Below are 22,404 nucleotides of genomic sequence, written 5' to 3'. Positions count from 1 at the left end.
TAATGAAACTGTACAGCTTCCTAGTAGAGTTGTAATTAGGAAATGCTGTGTTAGTCAGCAAGGCAGAATTGAAAAATAACCAGGCGGTGCTGGATAGAGTGCTTTCCCCCTCCTTCAAAATTCCAGTTTTGCCACACTGAGGGAGAGGGAGCTGTGAAGGGAGGGAAGATGTGTGCAGCTGAGCAGGGCCAGGGAGGGTGTGCGCCTGCTCTGTGGAGAATCCAAAAGCAACAGTAACGGTTGTGTAGCATGCTTTTTCTGTATGTGCAAACGAGAGGTGAAGTGAGGAGGGGAGAGGCCTAGGGGACCAGGCCTTTGTCAGGAAGGGATTAGAGAGCCAGGAGGGTAAGTTCCTGCAGAGAACCCTCCCTGCCCTCACCTCCCTGCCAGCATGTCAGTGGCAGCAGTGACAGCAAAGGCAGTATCAGCGCCTCCATGCTGAGCATGGATATGCCAGGCTGTGCCAGGTACCCTGTTCTGGTTTCGTCCCAGCCAACAGGCTCCGTTTAATAGCGATATGTTTATCTTAATGTGAATCCAAGAAGTAATAATTGTGCTAGCCTTAAAGGAAGGTTACGTACAGGCTTTATCTTGGTTAGGAGTGAATTAGGTAAATGAAACGTATTAAGAACATAAGGGCAGGCGTCCCACAGATTGAGCAGATACCCTGACACAGGGACAGAAAGGGCTTGGAGGCTGAGGAAGCTCACTGTATCCACACCTGTTCCAGAGGAGGAAGCTGAAGCTCACAGAGATTGAGTGACATCCCCATGTCACACAGCTGATAGCTGGCAGAGCCAGCACCTGATCCTACAGCAAGATGAGAGCCCACGGCCCAGGGAAACGTTCTCATCTTTGCTTTTCAGGTGCAGTCTCCAGCCCTGACCTCAGCCTTCCCAGAGCCGCCTGCTGCAGAGACTTTTGGGGGGGGGGGGGGGGGGGGCGGGGGGGGCTATGACTCAAACCATGCTCTGGGGAATTGGGGCCTGAGCCGTGCTTTCTCAAATCCAATGCACAGAATCCCCTGAAAAGCCCTTTCAGAAGGGGCTGGCGTGATGCTGCATGTGACTGGCAAAGCTGTGATTGCCAAGTTTTTGCTGGGCCACCACGGTCCCCAGCTCCACCCAACCCAAAGGGGCCAGGCCTATCAGCACTCTTCTCTACAACTCTTATTCCCTCTCTCTCTTGTCTCTGAATTACTTCTTATAATGAGCTATTGACTTGATATATCAAATAACTCAGAGATTTTGAAAGCCTCTTTCTATACACTGAAACCTCTAAGCTACACTCACACCTAATTTATGGAGACCTGAGATTGGGCACATTGTTAAATGTGTGTAAGGCTCAAGCAGAGGGGATGCTCTGCACAGAGCAGCAGGTATCAAAAGGGCATCTTCGGCAGGATGGAAATCAACACAGTTTATGTGAGGAGAGGGCAGCCTAGCCCAAACCCAGAAACCTTTAAGATGCCCACACTTTATCATTGAACAGGGTGACTGTAACCTGAGGCTCTAAGGCTACAAGCCCAGAAATGAAAAGCATGTAGTTATGCATGCATACATGTGTCCACACCCATGTGTAACTGTACAACCATATGTGGGCACATTCCTGTGAGGTACGTGTGTGTGTGTGTGTGTGTGTGTGTGACACACACACACACACACACACACACACACACACACACACACACACACACACACACACGGTACTTCAGGCATCTAAGCTGCTAGCTGTGGAGTCCAGTTCATAGCACCTGAAGTTTAGAGTGGAGAGAAGTGCCAGGCAATGGTCACGCCAGGTGGTGGCTGCCCTGAGTACCCACCTGACTCTTAGCTACAGCACACCCTTAGCCAACTGTACAACATACAGGAGCTGACACCTACTGCCCACTCACTGTCGAAGTGGCTTCTTTCCTTCCTTCAGCCCTCATAGCACCTAGAGAAGTTGAGAGCTTAGCAATGGGAATGCTGGCGTGTGGCGAGTCCCATAATCCGCAGCAGATCTAAGATTACCCACCTCCAGCTTTCTCGTGGGTGAGTTTGATAAATGGGGCATATTAGGAGTAATGACAGGGGTGTCCCATGGATTGGACCAAAGTTCCGATGACAGGACAGGAAGGAATAGAGGTTGGAGAAGCTTGTCTGCAGTGCCTGTGCCAGCTAGGCGATACAGTTGTCAGCAAAACGGGTTGATGCCGTTGGGCTGATCCCTGAGAAGCAAATGAAAATACATGCAACTTGGCTTTGTAGGTGGTGGTGTGTTCCTGAAGTCCTGGATATAAAGGGGGCTCAGGCAGGTAGATTGCTTGAGACCACCAGCCTTTTATGTAGCCTCTTTCAGGGATTCCAACTGAACCAACAAGAGGAATTGTTCTTTTCTTTTTTTTTTTAATTTTTTTATTAAGAAATTTTTTATCCATTTTACCAACCACAGTCCCCCTCTCTTCTCTCCTCCCGCCCCTCACCCTTCCTTCCCCAACCCACCCCCTATTCCCTCCTCCAAAAAGGTAAGGTCTCCCATGGGGAGTCAGCAGAGCCTGGTACATTCAGTTGAGGCAGGTCTGAGCCCCTCCCCCTGCATCAAGGCTGTGCAAGGTGTCCCACCATAGGTAGTGGGCTCCAAAAAGCCAGCTCATGCTCCAGGGATGGATCCTGATCCTACTGCTAGGGGGCCCCTTAGAGGAATTTTTTTCTTATATGTTATTTTACAAATGAGTTTGACTTTTCTCCTACTAATTTCAACGTTGCAGCGATCTACAGTTTTAGTTGGAGAAGCTAGGCACACTCCAGTTCCCTAGCATGCCGGGGTTTGCCTGCCCTCTCCCAAGGGGCCACGGTCTCACCTCTCTGCAGCCAGTGCAAGGGCACAATCCCTCAGGTTCCCAAGTACTCTACTGTTAGCCCAAGTTGTATGAATACAGTTGACACTGGTGGACAAGGAACAGAGCAAGCAGCACAGTGCTCCAGACCGCAGAGCTTGGGCATGATGGAGTATCGTGTGGAGCTGGGTCTGCCTTGGTTGCACCAAATTCCCTCTGCCTCCAGTGTTCATGGACCTCAGTGAGCATATCACTGTGATTTGAGTTTTCTTTTGAGGATTGAGCCCCATCCAGAGGAGGCATTGGGGAGTCCAAAGCACTGGCTGTGGAAGTCACCAAGACTTCCAAGCCCTAACCCTGGCTTATAGCTTTCTCCAGCTGGTAGCTGTTCTGCACCGTGTCTCAGTGCCCTGGGAAGAAGATACTAGAAACCAGGTTCTCTCTATCTGCCCTCTAAGCTCTTAGCTCAGAAATAGAATTACCTGTCATGTGTTATAAGGGGGAGACTGATATTCAGTTGTTGTTGTTGACTTTCTTGTTTTTGAGGAGTTATTTTTAGCCAGACCCCAGCTGTACATGCTCCATCATCCTTCCTTCCATGTAGAACACAGCTAAGCTGTGGTGTTGGCTGAGAGATTTGGCAGGAGACTGTAGGTGTCTGCAATTTGTAAGGCAGTGGCCATTGTAGTGAATTCTTTTTTTTTTAATTAAAAAAAATGGTATTTACTTAGAAAGTATTCAGAATGTCAACAAACAGCTGCTTTTTTTTTTTTTTTTGCAATATAGTAGTATTCAGTTAACAAGCATGTATTCCATATGAGCTATATCAGAGACAACTGAAGATGAAAAGAACCACTGTCCCCATGGGGACAGTCATCAGTAGTCAGTGCTGCATGGCAGCAAGAGTCTGCTGTAAGATCCCAGGACAGGAATAACTACACATTTGGTATCGGGGTAACTGTTCAGTTTAAAAACATCTTACTCACTTCAATTTTTTTTCTTTAAAAGGAGTTGTGTACATGGTGGGTTGAATGTTTTATAGACAAAAAAAAAAGCTAGAACCAACTTGTTCTTCCTCATGCTCTTTCTTCTTTCCTTTCCTCTTTTCAGTCTTGACAGCTCTCCTCCCTGCCCTCCCTCCCCCGCACCAGGCCCCATATGTCTGTGGGCAGCACTGTCCTTTTGTATTGTTCCTTGCACTCAGCCATGTTGTTCCACATCTCTCCCAGTCTCTTCACATCACCAGTGGCTAAGCCGAGACGTTTTCCTTGGATCTGGGGACCATGCTTAGAAGGCCAAAGAAGGCCTCTTGGGGCACTCGGGGGCCTGAGCTTCCTGTTTCTCCTTTGAGAGGGACCTCCGCTTCCCTCACGAGTGTGTCTGTCTTTACCATGTCTTCAGCTTTCCTTTCCATCTCCTGAGTGCTTCTTGGGAAACTCTGAGAAGCTGACTGGACATCCGGCACTGCTTCCTGCATTCCTCCTGGAAGTTTGCACAAAGAATTAGTGTGGTGACGTTTTGCCTCTCAGCTTTCACAGAGTCACCCAGTGCCCGTCTGGCACTTCCTTGCCCCTGTGCTGTCCCTGGGAGCTCAGTATGCTGGTCTGTAGTGAAGTCTCACTTGAGCGCCTGGCTGCACTAACTCACGAGAACTCCTGGCCCTGCTGAGAGGCTATGCTGGTCCCCACCTACTTGTGAAGTTGTGGTTTAGACTCAGAGGCTGACAGGTCTGGCTTCCAAACCCAGGTTCTGCTCAGAGTTGTTGCTGGTTCACGTGGAGGTGCGACTAGGGGGATGTGAGACCCTGAGTGCCCCATCCTTGGGTCCTACCGACGGTCTTCCAACAGTGGCACCTGGGTCTCACATCCCTCTTTCCAGCTCTCGGACTCTCCCGGTCACTGTGGCATTCTGTTTCTCAAGGATTCTGTACCAGCCCAGGATCCCTGTGCCCTGGCCACTTGGTAGTTCAAGCTGGTGACTTTTTCCTGAAGAATCTCCACCGCCACCCGCCACTCGCTTCTCCCCCTGCTCCTGGTCAATCTGAGCTTGTTCCTACCTCACTCCTGCTGAGTTCCACTGGTAAATACCAGTGCTGGAACTTAGAGCTGGCCACCTCCTTCCTGTCTCCGCCTCCCGACTTGTATGAGGAAATGCGGGCAGCATCTTTTCTTTCTCCCTTTTTTCTTTCTTTCTTTCTTTTTTGAGAATTTTTGAAATTTTTGTTTTATGTGTATGGGTGTTTTGCCTGCATGTTCTGTTCTGTGATGGACAGTGCCCTGCGTGTTTAGGGCTCATGTACCGGCTACTTCTCTGAGGGTTCTTTGAACACGACTCACCCCGACCTGCCAGTTGTTAGGACCTCTTCCTGTGTTACTGATTTCTCCACCACGTAACTGGCTCCTCACTTGACCCAGTGTCCTAAGCTTTGTAATTGTGGCTTGCCCTGACATTTCCTTGTTCTTACATGTCCCAAATTATTACAAGCAACTGCTTTATAATTAATTGAATGATTTATAAGAAGTAAACACTTTTTCTGCCTATAAATAATGCCACCCCAAATTTCCACAAAGATCAAATGCTGTCTCAGCACCCAGCATGTACCCAAGACATGATGCCTATTTATTCTGCCTGGACTTGGGTACCTCTGGGCTATCTCAGGGAAGTTTCTAGCCTGAAATGGAACTTCCAAGGCCAGTCAGGGTGAGGTCAGTAGAGAGGGCTTACAGGAGTCCCGGCAGCCTGCCATGCTACTTCTATGACTTCATCATGCTTTTGATGTGCCAGCCCCAGCCATGGCTGGGATAAGATCCATCAGAGAGACCCAGACGCTACCCTCTCAGTCTTTTCAAGGCTGATACACAGAAACCCATCCCTCAACCAATTAGTGTGATCCAGGGCCCATTGTGATACTCAGAGGAAAGCCAGGTGTTGACACCTTGCAGAGTATCACCAGTGTGCCTAAGGAATCCCCTCCAGTCATTTCTTGAGTGACAGACACTGATGTGGAGAAGATTGAGAAGCATCATCCAAGAAGGGGCAGAGCTTGAGCCTACATCTTGGTGGTGAGACTTGGGCAGGTCTGACTTGCTCTTCTGACATGCAGATGTCTAAAACCCTGCATGCCAGCCACAAGGGTGCAGTGACAGTGGACAGTGGACAATGACCTCAGAGATGATCCAGCATGACGAAATTCAGAGTGGTGTGGTATGGCGTCTAAGCTCCCACCGACCACTACCGCCCATCCCTGAGACTTGATGGTTATCAGCCGGTGTTGAACTTGTCCTCTGCATCTTCTCTACTTGAGTGGATTGGCCTCCAGCTGCAGGAGCTACCTTCTCTGTCTGTCTAGTGCAGCCTTCATTCCGTCGAGCCTGTCAAGAGGGAGAGATGTGATAGGAGCCCTAAGTTTCCTAATCCTTGGGTTCAGTGTTTTTTCAATCTTTCTTTTCTTTTCCTCCTCCTCCTCCTCCTCCCCCTCCTCCTCCTCCTCCTCCTCCTCCTCCTCCTCCTCCTCCTCCTCCTCCTTCTTCTTCTTTTTTGTTGAGACAATGTTTCTCTTTGTAGCCCTGCTTGTCCTGGAATTTGCTCTGTAGATCAGGCTGGCTTTGAACTCAGAGATGCACCTGCCTCTGCCTCCCAAGTGCTGGGATTAAAGGTGTATACCACCACCACCTGACTTTTCAATCTTTCTTTATCAAATCCACTCAACAAATGTTTATTCATCACTTACTGTATGCCTGGCTTATTGAATACAAGAGGGTGCCTGGCATGGGTGTTCTGCTGGAGAAGAATAGACTGTATACAAAACACAGAAGGTGACGGCCACATTCGGTGCCACCTCACAAGGGAGAAACAGCAGTCCTCACCCAGACGTCTGTGAGACCCTGTCTGGAATTTCCTTGATTCTCAGTGGCTTTGCCTGGAGTTCTGGAGGCCCAAATTCTCTGCTGAATCCCAGTCTTGTCTCGGCCTGGTGAAGCCCTGGGGCCATCCCAGTCACGTGGCTTGCTGGTCCTTCCTCAAGCTGCTGCCCTTGTAATGTTGCTGAGCCCAGGAGGACATTATCACCAGTGAGAATCACCCCCTTGTTCAAAACACGAGCATTTTAGCTGATTGAACTTGACTTCATGTCTCAACTTTTGAGGGATCTAGCTATTGGTTCCTGAGGGGAAAGGAGCCCCTCAGGATAGACTGAAGGATCATTTGTTAGTTCCTCTGAGGGAGGGCAGACATAGGCAAACACTTTACACTTTCCTGCTCACATACATTTTCTGCAGTTTTCATTTGCAATATTCCAATCCAGATAACTTGGGAGGAATTCTAAAGGGTCTAGAATTTAGATAGTAAATCAAGAACCTCCCTGCAGACTGTCCTGTGCCATATGTGACTCACTTCTATAGTGTCACTTGCCACCCACTTCAGACTTACCCCAAGCTAATGACCTGCTCTGCCCACGTGTAGGCTGCACCCATGTGGTTGTGCACTGTGCTACTCACAGGTAGATGCCAAGGGAAGACACGCCCCCTCTGCTGGAACACAGCCAACACACTTCTCCAGGTGCTCTGGAGGCATCAGGAAAGCCGCAAGTCCTAGAGTCCTGCTTTCCTCTCATAGCTTATCCGCTCTTCCGGGTTTCCTGTTGTGGTGAGCACAAACCTTGAGAATGAACTCTGGGCAGTTCCTCCTCTGCCTCCTTAATCCTACCTCCAGTTCACCCTGTCACTGCCTGGCCCTCTAAGGACAAAGCGCTAGCATTTGGCACCCCCCTCTCGGCTTGTGGCCTGGAATACATCCATTCTACAAGCAGTTCCTCATAACTGAAAACAGCAGAGAACAGAGCGGAAGCGAGCCCTGCCCTCTCAGAGCTTACCAGCTCCCTGGGAAGAGAAGGTCAACAAGGAGACAAAACTGTCTACTTACATACTGAGATGGTTCAATTAAAGAAGTGAAAAGCGTGCTGAGATAAGAGCAGAGAAATCTGCTTTTGACAGTTTGGGGAGTGGGTGCCGAGGAGGCCAGAATTACCCTTCTCTTGTGGGTTCTGTTTAGACTGAGACAAAAGAGGAGGAGGAGACTCTTAGAGCCTGGAGATCTGGAGGAGTCAGAGCAAAGGCCTGGAGCTCCATCTGGGCCAGTCTGGAACTGGCATCAGGGGCCTGTGCAAAGCCTGGAGAGGGGCAGGGTAGTTAAGTGGTAGGAACAAAAATGGCTGTGAGTGACACACTGGAGGTGGGGCTCCGGAGCCTGCCTGGCCTGTCGGTAGAGTGCAGGACGATGAAGAGAAGTGTGTGTGTGCCACAGCCCGGGGTAGAGTGCAGGACGATGAAGAGAAGTGTGTGTGTGCCACAGCCTGGGGAGGGGACTTGGGAGCTGTGTCGGTTTTAAGTTGGCCAAAGTCCCACGGATTGGGGACTTGGATGACAGACATCTATTGTCTCGTGGTTGTAGAGGCTGAAAGTCAGATCAAGGAGGCAGCAGGGCTGGTCTCTTCTGGGACCTTTCTCCACGTGCTGTAGGAGAGCATCTTGTCCTGTGTTTTCAAATGGTCTTCCTTCCCTGGGTGTCTGTGCCTTAATCTCTTACAAGATGTCAGTCATGCTGACAAGGACCTTCATGATCTCATCTCAGCTGCACCTCTTTAAAGATTGTACCCCGGAACACAGTTGTATTCTGTGTGACGGGGGGTTGACATCACAGCACATGAATTTTAGGAAAACCTGAATCAGGTTCTAACGGGTCTCCCCTAATGTGCCCATGGTAGATGGAGCAGAGAAATGGCCACAGTTCCTCGAGATGCCACAGCAGACTAGCCCCAATGCTACCTGTTCCCTCTTTGTTGAAAGGGATGACTACCAAAGAAAATGAGTGACTGTCCTAGTGAGCAAGAGGAGAGGAGAGGGGAGAGACAGGGCACCTGGCCCCAGCTGCCCCCGCTTCTTCCCTTCCTGCCCCTAGCATGACCCTAAGTCCAAGAAATGTCTAGAATGTGTGCTGAATTACATGGAGTGGCCTGGCCACCCCTCCAACTGGGTTTCTCCAACCTCTGGAGCTAGTGGACAGCCCACCCACCCTGACTGCTGAGCTACGAGAGACACAGGCTGCCGTCACTCCCTCCACCGTACATTGAGGATAAAAATAACTACAAGGAAGAAAAGGCCTTCAGGAAATTATCTTGAAATTCAGAAAACATGAAGCCAGGTGCCATCTAATTAAGATGACATTTTAAAAGGGGGGAGGGGAGAAGAGGCCTTGGTGGCATTTTAAATTGCAAACTGATGGTACAGCCTCTCTAATTTTGGTTCTGAGCAAAGTTTCCAACTGGAACAGAAAACAGGACTTCAAAGACACTGCCTACCACTGGCCATGCAGAATGAGTGAAAAGAGCAGCATGGGGCCATGGACACAATGTGGCCTACAGGCTGGGCAAAGGCTAGGGACCGCAGGGGGCTGCAGCCCTCTTGGGGGCCTGCTGGGAATCACTGGAGCCACTACTGGGAGAACTCCTTGAGAGCAACAAGCGTTTATCCAGCCAAGGCCACTTTGGGGGTACCAACCCACTGAACAGAATGGCCTGGGTTGATCCCGGTCTGGTACCCCACCCCAGTCTCCCCACGGTTCTTGTATATAGCATACTCTTGAAGGACTTCCTCCTGATGGCCCCCAAGGCTTACCAGGTATAGAAGGCCTGCTCCCTCCTTCTAGAATTCTGGGAAAGCTGGCCTGGTGTGTATAGAGATATGGTGGGGGACAGAGGCTGTGAGCAGCCCTCTGCCCTCGGGGGCTCCTGTACGTCCTCTCTTGTCCACCTTAGTGTAGTGCATAGAGGTGTTCAGTGCAGCAGGCTCTGCTGTTACCATTATTGCTTCTCACACTGCTAACCCTGGTGTGCACACGTGTACACACACACACACACACACACACACACACACACACACACTGGAGAGCACCTTTCCAGACCCTGGGTTCCTGCAGACACCCTGGGAGGAGTTCGTGCATGGAGGGCACCACAGTTGACAGCTAAGGACGCAGTCACACCCAATCACAGTGACTTGCCCAGGTCCTGCAAGACCAGATCCTAGAGTTTTCCACAAGTTTTTGAAAATGACTCTCCCCTCTACCACTTTCCGCCTAGGCTACTCACCCATCTGGCTCCTGGCTCACCCCTGAAGTAGTCACCGTCGTCTTCCCCTGTTTTGGTCTGGCCCCGGCTCCTCCCTCCATAGGAGAGGAAGCAGCGTGCAGAGTGGCAAGTGAGAATGGGCAAGGAAGTCAGTGCAGGTGGAAGAAAGATGGCAGCCAGTGGGCACTCAATTTCTTGCTCTTGCACATGCCCCCTGAGTGCCAGGGATACACTCCTGGTACCCGGACCAGGCTGGGCACTGGGGCAGTGCTCCTAATGTGATGGAAGCAGGCGCTTTAGTAAGATGGATGAACATGAAATTACTCACAGTTTTTATTTATTTTTTTATTTTTTGTTTTTTTTTTTTTCGAGACAGGGTTTCTCTGTGTAGCTTTGCGCCTTTTCCTGGAACTCACTTGGTAGCCCAGGCTGGCCTCGAACTCACAGAGATCTGCCTGGTTCTGCCTCCCGAGTGCTGGGATTAAAGGCGTGCGCCACCACCACCCGGCTACTCACAGTTTTTATTTCAAGTTAGTCATTCATTTAAATGTGTTGGACATCTTTTTAGGGATGGAGCTAGTGATCAGCAGTAGAATGCTTGCCTACCATGTGCCAGGCTCTGGGTTCCATCCCTAATACCACTACCACCAAAAAAAATCTCTAATTGATATTCTAGGTTGTACTATGTTTCCTGTTGTTCAAAATGAGTTTAAGTAGAAAAACATTTAATTGCAGATACTAAGTCAATTGCAGTTAGAGTAATATAAAACACGGCAGAAATTTAACAGTTATTTATTGCATGCCTACTGTGTACCATGTAGTGTTCCGTGTGAAACATGACTTTTTCCCTTTGGGGCATGGAGAACATGGACAGCATAGCACAAATACTTTGAGACTCCAGAACTTACCTGGGTCCTCATCAGCTGACATGTTACTTTGTCTGTTTCTCTTTAACGTGATAGAGGGTTGTACCCAGGGATCTGTGATCTAAGCAGAGGCTGCATATATACCATGCAGGGACAGAAGCAGGTAAAGAAGAACACAGAGAGGTATGTGGGTAAAGGGGCCACTCACTCCCACAGCAGACACCCCTCCTGCACTTGAACTGCCGGAATAGACCCTGCCCAGAAGGAATTGGGATGGGCAGGCCCCCCTTCCCCCCCCCCCCCACAGACATGGCCCCACCTCCTCCACCAGGCCTGGGAAGACAAGACAGACCACAGAGGGAAGCGGTGCTGTTTGTGGACTGTGGCGTTGGCTCGGGAGGCAAGGGTTGGACTTCTACTGCCTCCTGGCCAAGTGACATTCAGCAATCCTTGTAACCTACTGAGCAGAGGAGATAGGAGAGAGGGAATGCAAGAGAGGTGGGAGCAGAGATACCAAGAATACCTTGGAGAGTGGAACCTGAGCCCAGGTGGCATCTGATGGCCTGGGGAGTGGCCCTACAGTTTCAGTGAATGAATACCAGCTTGAGCCGAGGCCAGTCTCCCCAAAGTGAGAGGGGAGCACCATTACAGACTGTGGTGCTCCTGGAGCACCGTGCTGTTCTTTTGAAGCAGTGAGCCCGTCATCCTTCCCCTCCAGGTCTGTACCCAGGCCCTTCTTCCCTGAGTGTCAGTGTCGGGAGAGTCAGTACGAGAAGGGCCAAGTGGGGAAGGAAGCCATGCGCCTCATCCCAGACCCCAGAGAAAGTTGTCAGGCCGGGGCACTCCGGGTGGAACAGCTCTACTACCCACATGCCCCTGGGCTGGCCTAGACACGGTCCTCCTTCCTCCTTGCCACTGTGGCCCGTAGACGCGTTCTTAGCTCCCAGGTCTCCCATGCTTCTTCTTCTGGAAAGGCCAGGCATCGAGAGCCCAGGGAGTGGGCATCCACCCTTGGGAACCTCCCACCTCACCAGGGCGACAGGCTGCGACCTCTGCTGGTCCTTGGCCACAGCCGTCGCTACCTCACCTGTGTTTTAGCTGATAGGACCATTTGTCGTCCTTGTTCTTCACACCTGTCACTGCCCCGCCTGCCTCATGTAAACACTACTGGAATCAACATGCTAACCCTGGGTCCCCAGGGTAGGCACCACCCGGGCTCTGGGAGCTCTGTTCTCTTAAGGCAGGGCTGAGGAGAGCAGGTGGTGATAGCAAGAGAGCCTCCCAGGTGCCAGCTTTTCCTTCAAAAGACCTGTCCAGAGGGAATTAGGTACACAGGCCGCCATCCACCCTCTCCCCTGGACATGGCCCCACCTCCTCCACCAGGCCTGGGAAGACAAGACAGACCACAGAGGGAAGCTATGCTGTTTGTGGACTGTGGCGTTGGCTCGGGAGCCAAGGGTTGGGCTTCTGACCCCTGCTGGCCAAGGGACATTCAAGTCTTGGAACCCAACCATACTTCAGTTCCTCTGATAATAAAGTAGAGGAAGTAGCAACATTTGGTGTCTTTCAAAGAAATGGAGCCCACAGGCTGGGGAGATAGCTCCATCAATAATGCGCTTGCTACAGAAGCGTGAGAACCTGAGATCAGCTCACTAGCATGCACATAAATGGCCAGGCTCTAAAGTGCATCTGTGACCTAGCACTGGGGTGGGGTAGGGGACAGATCCTTGACCTCACTAGTTATCCACCCAGTGAGCTTCCAGTTCAGTGAGAGATCCTGCCTCAAAAGAATATGGTAGAAATCATTGAGGAAAACACTTGGCGTCAACATCTGGCATCCACATCCATCTGCCTGAGACTCACCAGTGCTGGCTGTAGCTTAAAGCCGCTCCTCTCAACCCATGAGACTGTCCACCACACCTCAGCAGATGGAAGCCTCAGCAGCTGTACTTCCCGTTGCTGACTGGACTTACTCAGGGCCCCTTGAGGCACATGCCACTAGCCTGTAAGATAGGATGGGGCCAGAGGATCAGAGTCACAGCAGCAGCAGGGTTTAGTAGCAGGGTTCTAAGTGAGAGAGCAGCTCTCTCCTTCAGCCTCTCTCAGGCTGTGTCAGGCACCTGAGACCTTGTGTCCCTGACACGGAGCAAAAGGCCTCGGGCTGGGAGCCTGCACCAGACCATAGGGTCCTGCTAGAATTAAAAATAGTGTCCTGCTGTCACTGTGGTTATTTTTGTGGGTGCCTTCTATTTAGACTGCTTTCTACAGATTCTTCATTTTCCGTAGGAATATGACATTTCTAAAGTACAAAGATGTGTCTAAGAAAGCTAGTATTAGTCATGAGCTGACGCAGGACTTAAGCCGACGTTATGAAGGTGTTGAGGAATGAATGATGTCTGGGAAAGAAGAGTCTGCTCTGCTGGTTTTCAGACTTTTTAATTTGTGCTTGTATGTGTTAGACTTTATATGTAATTGTGTTAGCAGTTAGAACTGAGGGCTGGAGAGACGGCTCAGCAGTGAAGAGCACCAACTGCTCTTCCAGAGGATCTGGGTTCAAGTCCCAGCACCCACAATCATCATCAGTAACTCCAGTTCTAGGACTCCAACATCCCCTTCTGGTCTCCACAGGCACCAGGCATGCACATGGTACACAGATATACATCCAGACAAAACACCCATACACATAAAAAAGAAGTTAGAACCAAGGAAGATTTAAATATTTCTTCATTTAAAGTACTAGTAATTCCTGGGCATGATGTTACTATGCTTAGGAGATGGAGGTGAGAGGTTCGCTTGAGCCTCAGGGTTCATGACCAGCTTAGGCAGCAGAGTGAGGTGTGGAGGCTGGGGAATAACTCAGTGGTAGAGTGCATGAGCCAGGCCTGGGGTTTGCTCCAGAACTCAAAAAATAATAAATATGATAAACTCATCATGATATAAATAACATTTTTATGCATTTTCCAAAAATATCTTAGTACGAAGAATTCCATAGTTTATTATCTTCACAAGTGTCTTTAAACTCTTGCCTCACAGAAGATGGCTCTGTCTGGTGTGACTTTGTACTTGCTCTAATGTCACATGTTGTTTTGCTATAGAAAATTGTGTCCCTCACACAAATTCTTCGTTTAAAATGAAAGGAATATTTTACTAATCATTTTCAGAAATTGTTTAAAATTTACCAAAATATGAAGTAGCTTGTGTGTACATGTTGTCATTCAGGAGTGAACCCGGCGTCTCGTGTGTGCTAGGGGAAGCTCTCCCCCCTCCAGCTGCACCCCACCCCAGTCTTCTTCACTCTGATGTAGGCTCTTACTAAGTTGTCCAAGCTGGCTCAGGAGTCTAGGTCCTCCAGCCCCGACCCTCTTTTATCTTTTTCTTTTTACATTTATTTTTTCACTCATTATTTATTTATTAAAAGAGAGTGAAAGTGTGTGTGTCACATGTGGAGGTCAGAGGACAACTTTTGGGAGTTGGTTTCTCCTTGTACTAAGTGGGTCCTGGGGATCAAACTCAAGTCCTCAGGCTTTAACAGCAAGAGCTTTACCCACTGGGCCATCCCACTGGTCCAGCACAGAAGCTTCCGGCCTCTCTGATGAATGGTGTGGGAGCTGAGTCTGGAAGGGTGTCAGTGAATAATCTGGAGAGAGGTACCACTCTGCCAAACTGTCAGCCTCACATCCTGCCTCTGCCCACCCCAGCGTGTGTGTCGAGCCCCAGCATCCATCCCTTCCCTTCCCTAATTGGGGTGCTAATATCTGCTGGCGAGGCAGCCCTAATTAAACCATTCACCATTGTTACTCTGTATTCTGAGGCTCTGAGGCTGGCCATTATCACTTTTTCCCTTTGACCAAACTCTGTGAATAATCTGAATCTGCTCTTGTTCGTTTCTTAGAAATTCGGTCTATCCAATTTGAGTTCTTTTCTCCTTTCTGAACTCAGAAGAAAGGATGCAGAGGGTGAGGAGGGAGGGCAGCCTGAATTTGAAATTTTCTGTCACGTTCACCAAAGCTAATTTGTGGATGTAAGTAGCCTGCTTGATGTCTCAGCTGTTCAGAGTGGGTCTGCGCCCATCCAGGAGAGAAGGGCATGCCGGGTGAGATTATCCCAAAGGTTAGACAATTGGAGCTTTGAGTATGTACCATTCCTCACCATACTTAGGACCTGGAGAGGCTGGGTGGCAAGCACACCACTGCCCGTGAAGGTCAGACAGAGGAATGTTGCTGAACAAAGTGAGCAGGGCCTTCATCCTGCATCTCACGACCCTCGCCTGCCCTCACACACCTCCCCATTCCTCCAAGTCCCTCGTGCCTGTTTCACAGAGGTTCTAGTGGGGCCAGAGCCTCAGGCTCCATACCTTGAGGTTCAGCATTTGTTGTGAGAGACTCTGCAGGAAACGTTTCCCATTGCCTTCACTGCTCCACCACAGAACCCCACACTGCCTCATGAGGGAGACCAGCATGCTGTGTGAGCCCTGACCCCTCTGTGTGCCAGCAGAATGGTCACAGACTGCTCCAACACAGGCTGTCCTTGTCCCCGGGTCCCTTGAGCAGTAGAAGAGGTCCAGAGGTGTATGGAGGGCAGGCATATGGAAGAGTGGCGGGCTTAAAAGGCAGGGGCATTGTCTTAACTGGGGAGAGAAGGCGAGGGTGTAAACTATGCCAGATTCTCAGTTTTGCTGCAGGGTCTTTGCAGGGAATCATAAAGGTTCTCTCCCCCAAAGCAAATGGTGGACACACGAGGCTCCACACTGCAGACGAGTCCCTGTGAGCTGACAGCAGGCTGCAGGCAGAGGTCCTGCCTTAAGCTCAAAGGAGGAAGAGCCCAAGCAAATCCCGTCCCAGTCACCAACTGTGTGACGTACCCCAATTACTGCTACTGCCTAAGACATGCCACCATGTCTAAAATGGGTTGTAGGTGGGTGCCACTTCTACAGAGGGCCACAGTTAGAGCAGGGACCAGGAAAATAGCCCCTGGTGGAGATGTGAGGGAGCAGGGCAACTGATTCCCCTTGAAGTTCTGAGTTCTAAGGCCCCAGTGTAATGCAGAAGGCTCTCTGTGGGTGAAGGAAACAAGACTGCTTCCTCACATGTACAGGCTTCAGTCAGATGTGTCTGGCAATTTTCAGACTGCCACCCCCACCGCTCTCTGCCTGCTGGGACTGCAATGCCTCGGTGGTCCTCAGCATCTTGGGTCTCTGCCCCAGAGCTGCTAGTCAGCACCCAAAAACAGCCCTGACACACTGGGCCGGGTGGGCTCTGCCCCGCCTGCTCTGTGGCACCGGGTTCCTCTTGTTGGTCTGTGCTCTCCTGCCCTCTGGTGGGCATGGAGACAACTGCAGCACAAGGGGCAAGGTGGGGCCAATGAAGGCCTTCGCTGCAGCTGGAGAGCTGGGGGCGAGGAGGGGTACACGCCCATACTCACACTTCCATTTCACTTGGCCTCAAAGATTAGAGATGGAGGAAAACTCTGAGCGATCCAAAGCAGCTACTCAGAGGGAAGGGGTTATTATTATAATTACTATGATTATTGTTATCAAGATTATCATGCTTGCCTGGAAAGTCTTGTACAAAGCAGGCTTATTTATGTCAGCTTGCTGTTTGTGTCTGAGGCACTTCATCTTCGCTTGTAATAACTAGCATTTGCAGGGCTCTTTCATGCTGCAGAGCTGTGTCCCATCTTCAGCCCATCTCATCCACACAAATAGCCTTGTGCACTGGTGCCAGAGGGAGAACAGAGGCTCTGAGACGGTAAGCCGTCTGTCTGTCCGAGGCCACTGGCAAACAGGTACAGAGCCAGGACTTGAACCTGGGTCACCAACAGACCCCTGATCCTCGCTGCCATTACCCTTTTGTATCTCCTCTCTTGAGAGGACCTGGGTCTTTTGTGATCCTCTGGCTCTAGGAGTCTTTGCTACCAGTTCTAATAGAAAAATCTAAATTGCACTCGAGAACAGGGAAGGGTTTAGAAGACCGAGTTTGCCCTTCCGCCTTCAAACGATGGCACCCTTCAAGCTCCTGCAGCACATGGTGTTGGGGTGGAAGACATGTGGCCAGTGTTGTCTTCACCTGATCACTACTCACGCACACCCTGGGACATAGCACAGCACAGACAGGCGTCAGCTGCATCTCTGAGACATTAGGGCCATTGGCATGGGAGCTGCCTGTGGCCCAGCAAGTGGGAGAGGCGTGAGCTGCGGACAAGGCCCTCACTGGGCCTGGGAGCTGACAACTCTCTTTCCCTAACAGATTCTAGCTCTGTAGATGAGCTGGAGACAGCTTTCTGGAGCAACAGCCTCCCTGGTGGGTGCCAAAGGGCTGTCCCATTGGCTGAGCTGGCACTGGATCCGGGTACTGTTAGCAGCACTTGCTCAGGATCTGCCCTGCAGCACATGGTCTTGTGGCCGATCCTTCATAATAGGGGACTTACTGCCTGCCTCCAGTTCAAGGGCATCACTCCCCTGAACCACCCTGGACATTCTCTGCTCCCCGGCAAGGGCCTAAGGCAGCCTGCCTCTGGGGAACTAGGCCAAGCTGCCCCTCCATCTCCCTTTCACCACCTGTCATCCTAGATGCTAAGCACAGGTCTACACAAGGGGTCTTCTAGAGCCCTGGGTTTCTCCAAAGTGATTCTCATCCACCCGGAGTGGCTGGCATTAGTCCTTTTGCCTGTCTGCATTAGGAGTAAGATCCATTTAACCAGAAAGGCTAGGCCATTTAAAACAGTGAGGATAATCATGCCGTTCCTTGATCATTGATGTGATTTAAAAAAAAAAAAAGTATCTTGTTGGTTGTCATCTAGAAGTCATAACTTCTCCCAGACTCATGATCCTAAATACATAAGAACAGTGCTTGACTATTGACATTCAGACCTGCAGTACCAGCTGCGCCTCAGAGAAGAGTCCTGACCTCCTAGGCCGGTCACTGGAGTTGTCATATTCACTGCTGTGTGGCCGCTGCCGCCGGAGAGGTGGGGAAGAGCATGCCCATCCACTGGGTAGATGCTAGCACAGCTGCTGTCCTATGCTGTGTGTCCTGTTGTTTTACATGATAACCTTGTGGAGAAACCAAGGTTATGGCCATCCTCTGTTCATAGCAAGGATATTGGACCTCTGCTTACACCGGGAGCACAGGTTGAGACCAAAATGGGCCCACCCATTCAGGCCTGTACATGGAGCAAGTATCGTTATAGTCTCTCTCCATTGGAGAAGACCCTTCCTTCCTGCTTCTGCTCTCCAGCCTGCTGCAGGACAGTAGGAAGAGAAAGGGCTCAGGCCCTCATACCCAGGCAGGCATATATGTCTACAGACTCCCTCCTGGACTACCAGCCGAGTGCCGCTGCGCTCCCTCCTGTCCAGCACAGCCAGTACCCATGACACGAGTGCCATGCCAGCCCTCTGGGAGAGTGAGGAGCTGCACAAAACTTTACAGAACGCAGGCACCGAATCCAGGGTGCTGTCCACGGGAAGAGGGGAGGGGACTCCGAATCCAGGGTGCTGTCCACGGGAAGAGGGGAGGGGACTCCGAATCCAGGGTGCTGTCCACGGGAAGAGGGGAGGGGACTCCGAATCCAGGGTGCTGTCCACGGGAAGAGGGGAGGGGACTCCGAATCCAGGGTGCTGTCCACGGGAAGAGGGGAGGGGACTCCAAATCCAGGGTGCTGTCCACGGGAAGAGGGGAGGGGACTCCGAATCCAGGGTGCTGTCCACAGGAAGAGGGGAGGGGACTCCAAATCCAGGGTGCTGTCCACGGGAAGAGGGGAGGGGACTCCAAATCCAGGGTGCTGTCCACGGGAAGAGGGGAGGGGACTCTGAATCCAGGGTGCTGTCCACGGGAAGAGGGGAGGGGACTCCGAATCCAGGGTGCTGTCCACGGGAAGAGGGGAGGGGACTCCGAATCCAGGGTGCTGTCCACGGGAAGAGGGGAGGGGACTCCGAATCCAGGGTGCTGTCCACGGGAAGAGGGGAGGGGACTCCGGTGCTGGCAGAGCCCTGTGGGCTGCAGCTGGAGAAAAGGATCTTCACTTGAGCCTGGCCACTTAGGAGGGAAACAGTCAGCGCTGCTGAGATACAAGTACAAACATAAAGTGAGCAGCCAAGCAGCGTGTCCTCTGTTAAACTGAACGACAGAGGGGCCCCGGTGAGTCTTCGGGAAGCCCAGTGGTGCCTAGGGTGCAGGTATTATAGACTCCAGGCACTGACTCTACCCGGCATGGCTCTGCTTGCTTCAGACCACTCCACACCACTGCAGGCTTTGAGATTCCCTACGGTAGTTTCTACAAATGTCCTGGGGGCTGGTTGAGGCACTGTGGTTGGTTGTAAGCCTAATTTGACAAATATGGGTTCTGTGTCCACCCCAAGCTGTACACAGGCCAGTAGAGTTGTATAGAGCATCTCTGTCCTCCTGAAACAAGGAGATAGTGTCACCCATCCACACTCGGACTGGTAAAAGGAAGGATGAGCGTGGAAGGTCAGAGGTGGAGTACGGTAGAGGTGGACAGTGCGGTAGAGGTGGACAGTGCGGTAGAGGTGGAGAGCACGGTAGAGGTGGAGAGTGCGGTAGAGGTGGAAAGCGCGGTAGAGGTGGGGTGCGGTAGAGGTGGAGAGTGCGGTAGAAGTGGGGTGCGGTAGAGGTGGAGAGCGCGGTAGAGGTGGGGTGCGGTAGAGGTGGAGAGCGCGGTAGAGGTGGAGTGCGGTAGAGGTGGGGTGCGGTAGAGGTGGAGAGTGCGGTAGAAGTGGGGTGCGGTAGAGGTGGAGAGTGCGGTAGAGGTGGAGAGCGCGGTAGAGGTGGAGAGCGCGGTAGAGGTGGAGAGCGCAGTAGAGGTGGGGTGTGGTAGAGGTGGAGAGCGCAGGGCCCAGCAGGGAAAGGCCTGGCCAGAGGAGAGGAAGGTGGGTCTTGCTGAGCCTCCTGCTTCCCAGCCCAGGCAGGATCCCATGGCAGGCTTTCCAGAGATGGTGTCTCCAGTGGTGTCTACTCCTAACCTCCCAAAGGTCAGATCTGGTATCGTCATCGTCTTCTTGGGCAGCTGGGTGTCTTTGCTGCACACTGGGTAACCTTATGCAGCAGAATTGTATTTCTCACAATTCCAGAGACTGGGAAGTCCACGGCCATGCCACCAGAAGGTTTGTTTCTCAATCTGTGAGGCCACTTCCTGGTTCACAGACACTGTCTTCTTGCTGTATCCTTGTTCCACATGGTGGAAGGGGTAAGGGTCTCTCTTGGGTCTCTCAGAAGAACATTCATGACGACTCTGCCCTCACAACCTTGTCATCTGCATGGTGACTCCTACACCCTGGGGGTTGAGATTTCCACACAGGAACTGAGGGGAACACAGACATTTGAACTGGAGCACCTCATGAGTCTACGCCAAGGACAGGCCTGTGTTCTACCAGGCCTCATATTGTCTAAGCGCCCTGTGAACAGCCGCGGGCAGAGTGCTGTGGAGCCATATTAGAAAAAGGGAGTGCTGAATGTGAGCTGTACCTCTGGCTTGGGAGGAATCCTAGACAGAAAGGTCAAGGTCAGGGTGAGCCCCATTCCCCGGGCCTGAGGGCAGTCAGGCAAAGGGACAGGATGGCTCTCCCTGTTAATTGCTTGGTACCCTCCATAGCTTCCAGGGATGTTAGTGAAGCTCCTCTTGCCCCCCAAGACTGTATCAGGGGTCTGGACTAGGCGCTAATAGGACCTCAGCTCTGGCCTCAGGTGTCCTGACAGTGTCTGAGAAGTGAGTCCTGGGCTGTCAGCTCTAGCATAATACATGCTAGGGCCAAGTCTGATGTTCAAATATGAAAGCCTTCTCTTAAGATTGGCTGCACAGCAGCTGTATATAGGGCACTGTGTGAGCTCCAGGGTCCCATGAGAAGTCAAGAGATCGCCCTGGCCCAAGGAACAGACACATTCAGCACCAGCCACAACACAAGATGGATGAGGGACATTCAAGGTAGGCATGGCCAGAGCAAAAGTAGCCTACACAAAGCTGGGAAGGAAGGGCTGTGTGTGACTAGGTCCCATCAGTGTTCCAAGTGGAAAGTCTGAAGACAGGCAGGTAGTGGACTTAGAGGGACATGGTAATGATTCTTGAACTTAGGAACAATTGAAACTATTCAAAAAACATAAACAGGAAGGTTATAGTAACCATTCAAATCGGGTTTGATGGTGGATTTTCTGAAAACAGTTGTTTAAATATAACAGACATTTTGTTTTAAAATAAAGAACTAAACAGTTGAAATCGTGTTAGCACAACTCTGGATAAAACACTTGCATGCAGTTGTCCAAGACCTGAGCTATTTTCAGGTCATTGTCCCATCATCCCTAGGGTGATCCAACCCAGCTGCCGGAGCTACAGCCGTCATATCTTAGTTCTGAGCAGTAGGAAGGAGAAAGTGGGAGGGGGGGTAAGAATAAAGTCATTCCTTCATGCACGCAATTATTCATTCATTCATGTACAGTGAGAATTAACCCAGGGTCTCGTGGGTGCTGGTCAAGCATTCTGACACTGAGCTATATCCTCAGCCTCATGGATATAATCTTTATTTTATTTTTAAAAAATTATTTATTTATTTTGTGTGCAGGGACGGGGGCTTAGTATGTATGTAGAGATCAGAAAACAATGTGCAGGAGCCCCCTCCCACAGGATGGGTCCCAGGGCTCAAACTCAGGTCATCAGGATTGGGCTTTAACCAATGAGCCATCTCATCAGCCCTGGATCTTCTCTTTAAAGTGATATTTCCTTGTTACCCACGAGCCTACTTCTGTTGTGGAATTTGTCAAGTGATCCCCCTAACTACCTGACTCATTAAGATGCACAGCCTTTTAGTTGGGTGCCATTGTGCCCAGCTAAAAATGTGGGGGTTTTCTAAAGAAGAGGGGAGTCAGGCGGGCAGTGGGGGCGCAAGCCTTTGATCCCAGCACTCGGGAGACAGAGGCAGGTGGATCTCTGTGAGTTCAAGGCCAGCCTGGTCTACAGAGCGAGATCCAGGATAGGCACCAAAAGCTGCACAGAGAAACCCTGTCTCAAAAGAAAAAAGAAGCAGAAGAAGAGGAGGAGGAGGAGGAAGGAGAAGAGAGTCTTGGTGTTAGGAGACTAAAGATCTCCAACTGTGTGGTACACAAGCTGCAAAGAAGCCAGACTAAGGCCACAGACAGCTGGCGAGGACGGAACGAGTGGGCGCAGCTGTCTATGGCCTCAGTCTGGCTCCTCTGCCAGGTGAGCATCATGTGTGGTATATCACAGCTAGGGAGAGGAAAAGGGACCAGGGGCAGACAGGGACTAGCATGGGCTCCTCCCTCTCAGCTTTCATGAGGAGGAGGGAGAGGTCTGGAACCCTGAACTGTGTGCTGAGAACCCCAGGACCACCCTTAGCACAGCTCTCCAAGCAAGCCTTCCAGGATGGAAACCATAAAATTCCATGTCTCACATCTGGGGACAGGGTGACCTTATAGGGGCCCACAGTTCATTCACACACAGCCACTGTCTACCTTTTACATCCTCTGTGTCATCTGGACACTCAGATTGGAGCATGATTCTGACCCTCCAGAAGCTTTGCCTGGCCTGTACCATGACCCCTTGAGCCCCGCCCTGCTCTGAATCTGTGGCCACATGGG

General features: G+C 51.1%; 1 protein-coding gene and 1 long non-coding RNA gene across 4 annotated transcripts in view; one reads left to right on the top strand and one right to left on the bottom strand.

The window, feature by feature from the left end:
- Gnao1 (G protein subunit alpha o1) overlaps positions 1-22,404 on the top strand; it is a 160,265-nt gene that overhangs the window by 109,441 nt on the left and 28,420 nt on the right. The window lies entirely within an intron of this gene.
- LOC128103234 (uncharacterized) lies at positions 1,002-10,225 on the bottom strand. Its single transcript, XR_008215659.1, has 3 exons — positions 7,739-10,225; positions 7,315-7,454; positions 1,002-6,189 (listed from the first exon to the last, which is right to left on the bottom strand). It is a non-coding gene; the product is annotated as an uncharacterized LOC128103234 (long non-coding RNA).

This window comes from Peromyscus californicus, unplaced genomic scaffold, assembly GCF_007827085.1.
Source record: "Peromyscus californicus insignis strain IS unplaced genomic scaffold, ASM782708v3 Scaffold_8__1_contigs__length_139910024, whole genome shotgun sequence".
NCBI classification, from domain to species: domain Eukaryota; kingdom Metazoa; phylum Chordata; class Mammalia; order Rodentia; family Cricetidae; genus Peromyscus; species Peromyscus californicus.
Note: the sequence above shows the minus strand (reverse complement) of the source record. Positions and strands in the feature narration are given on the sequence as shown.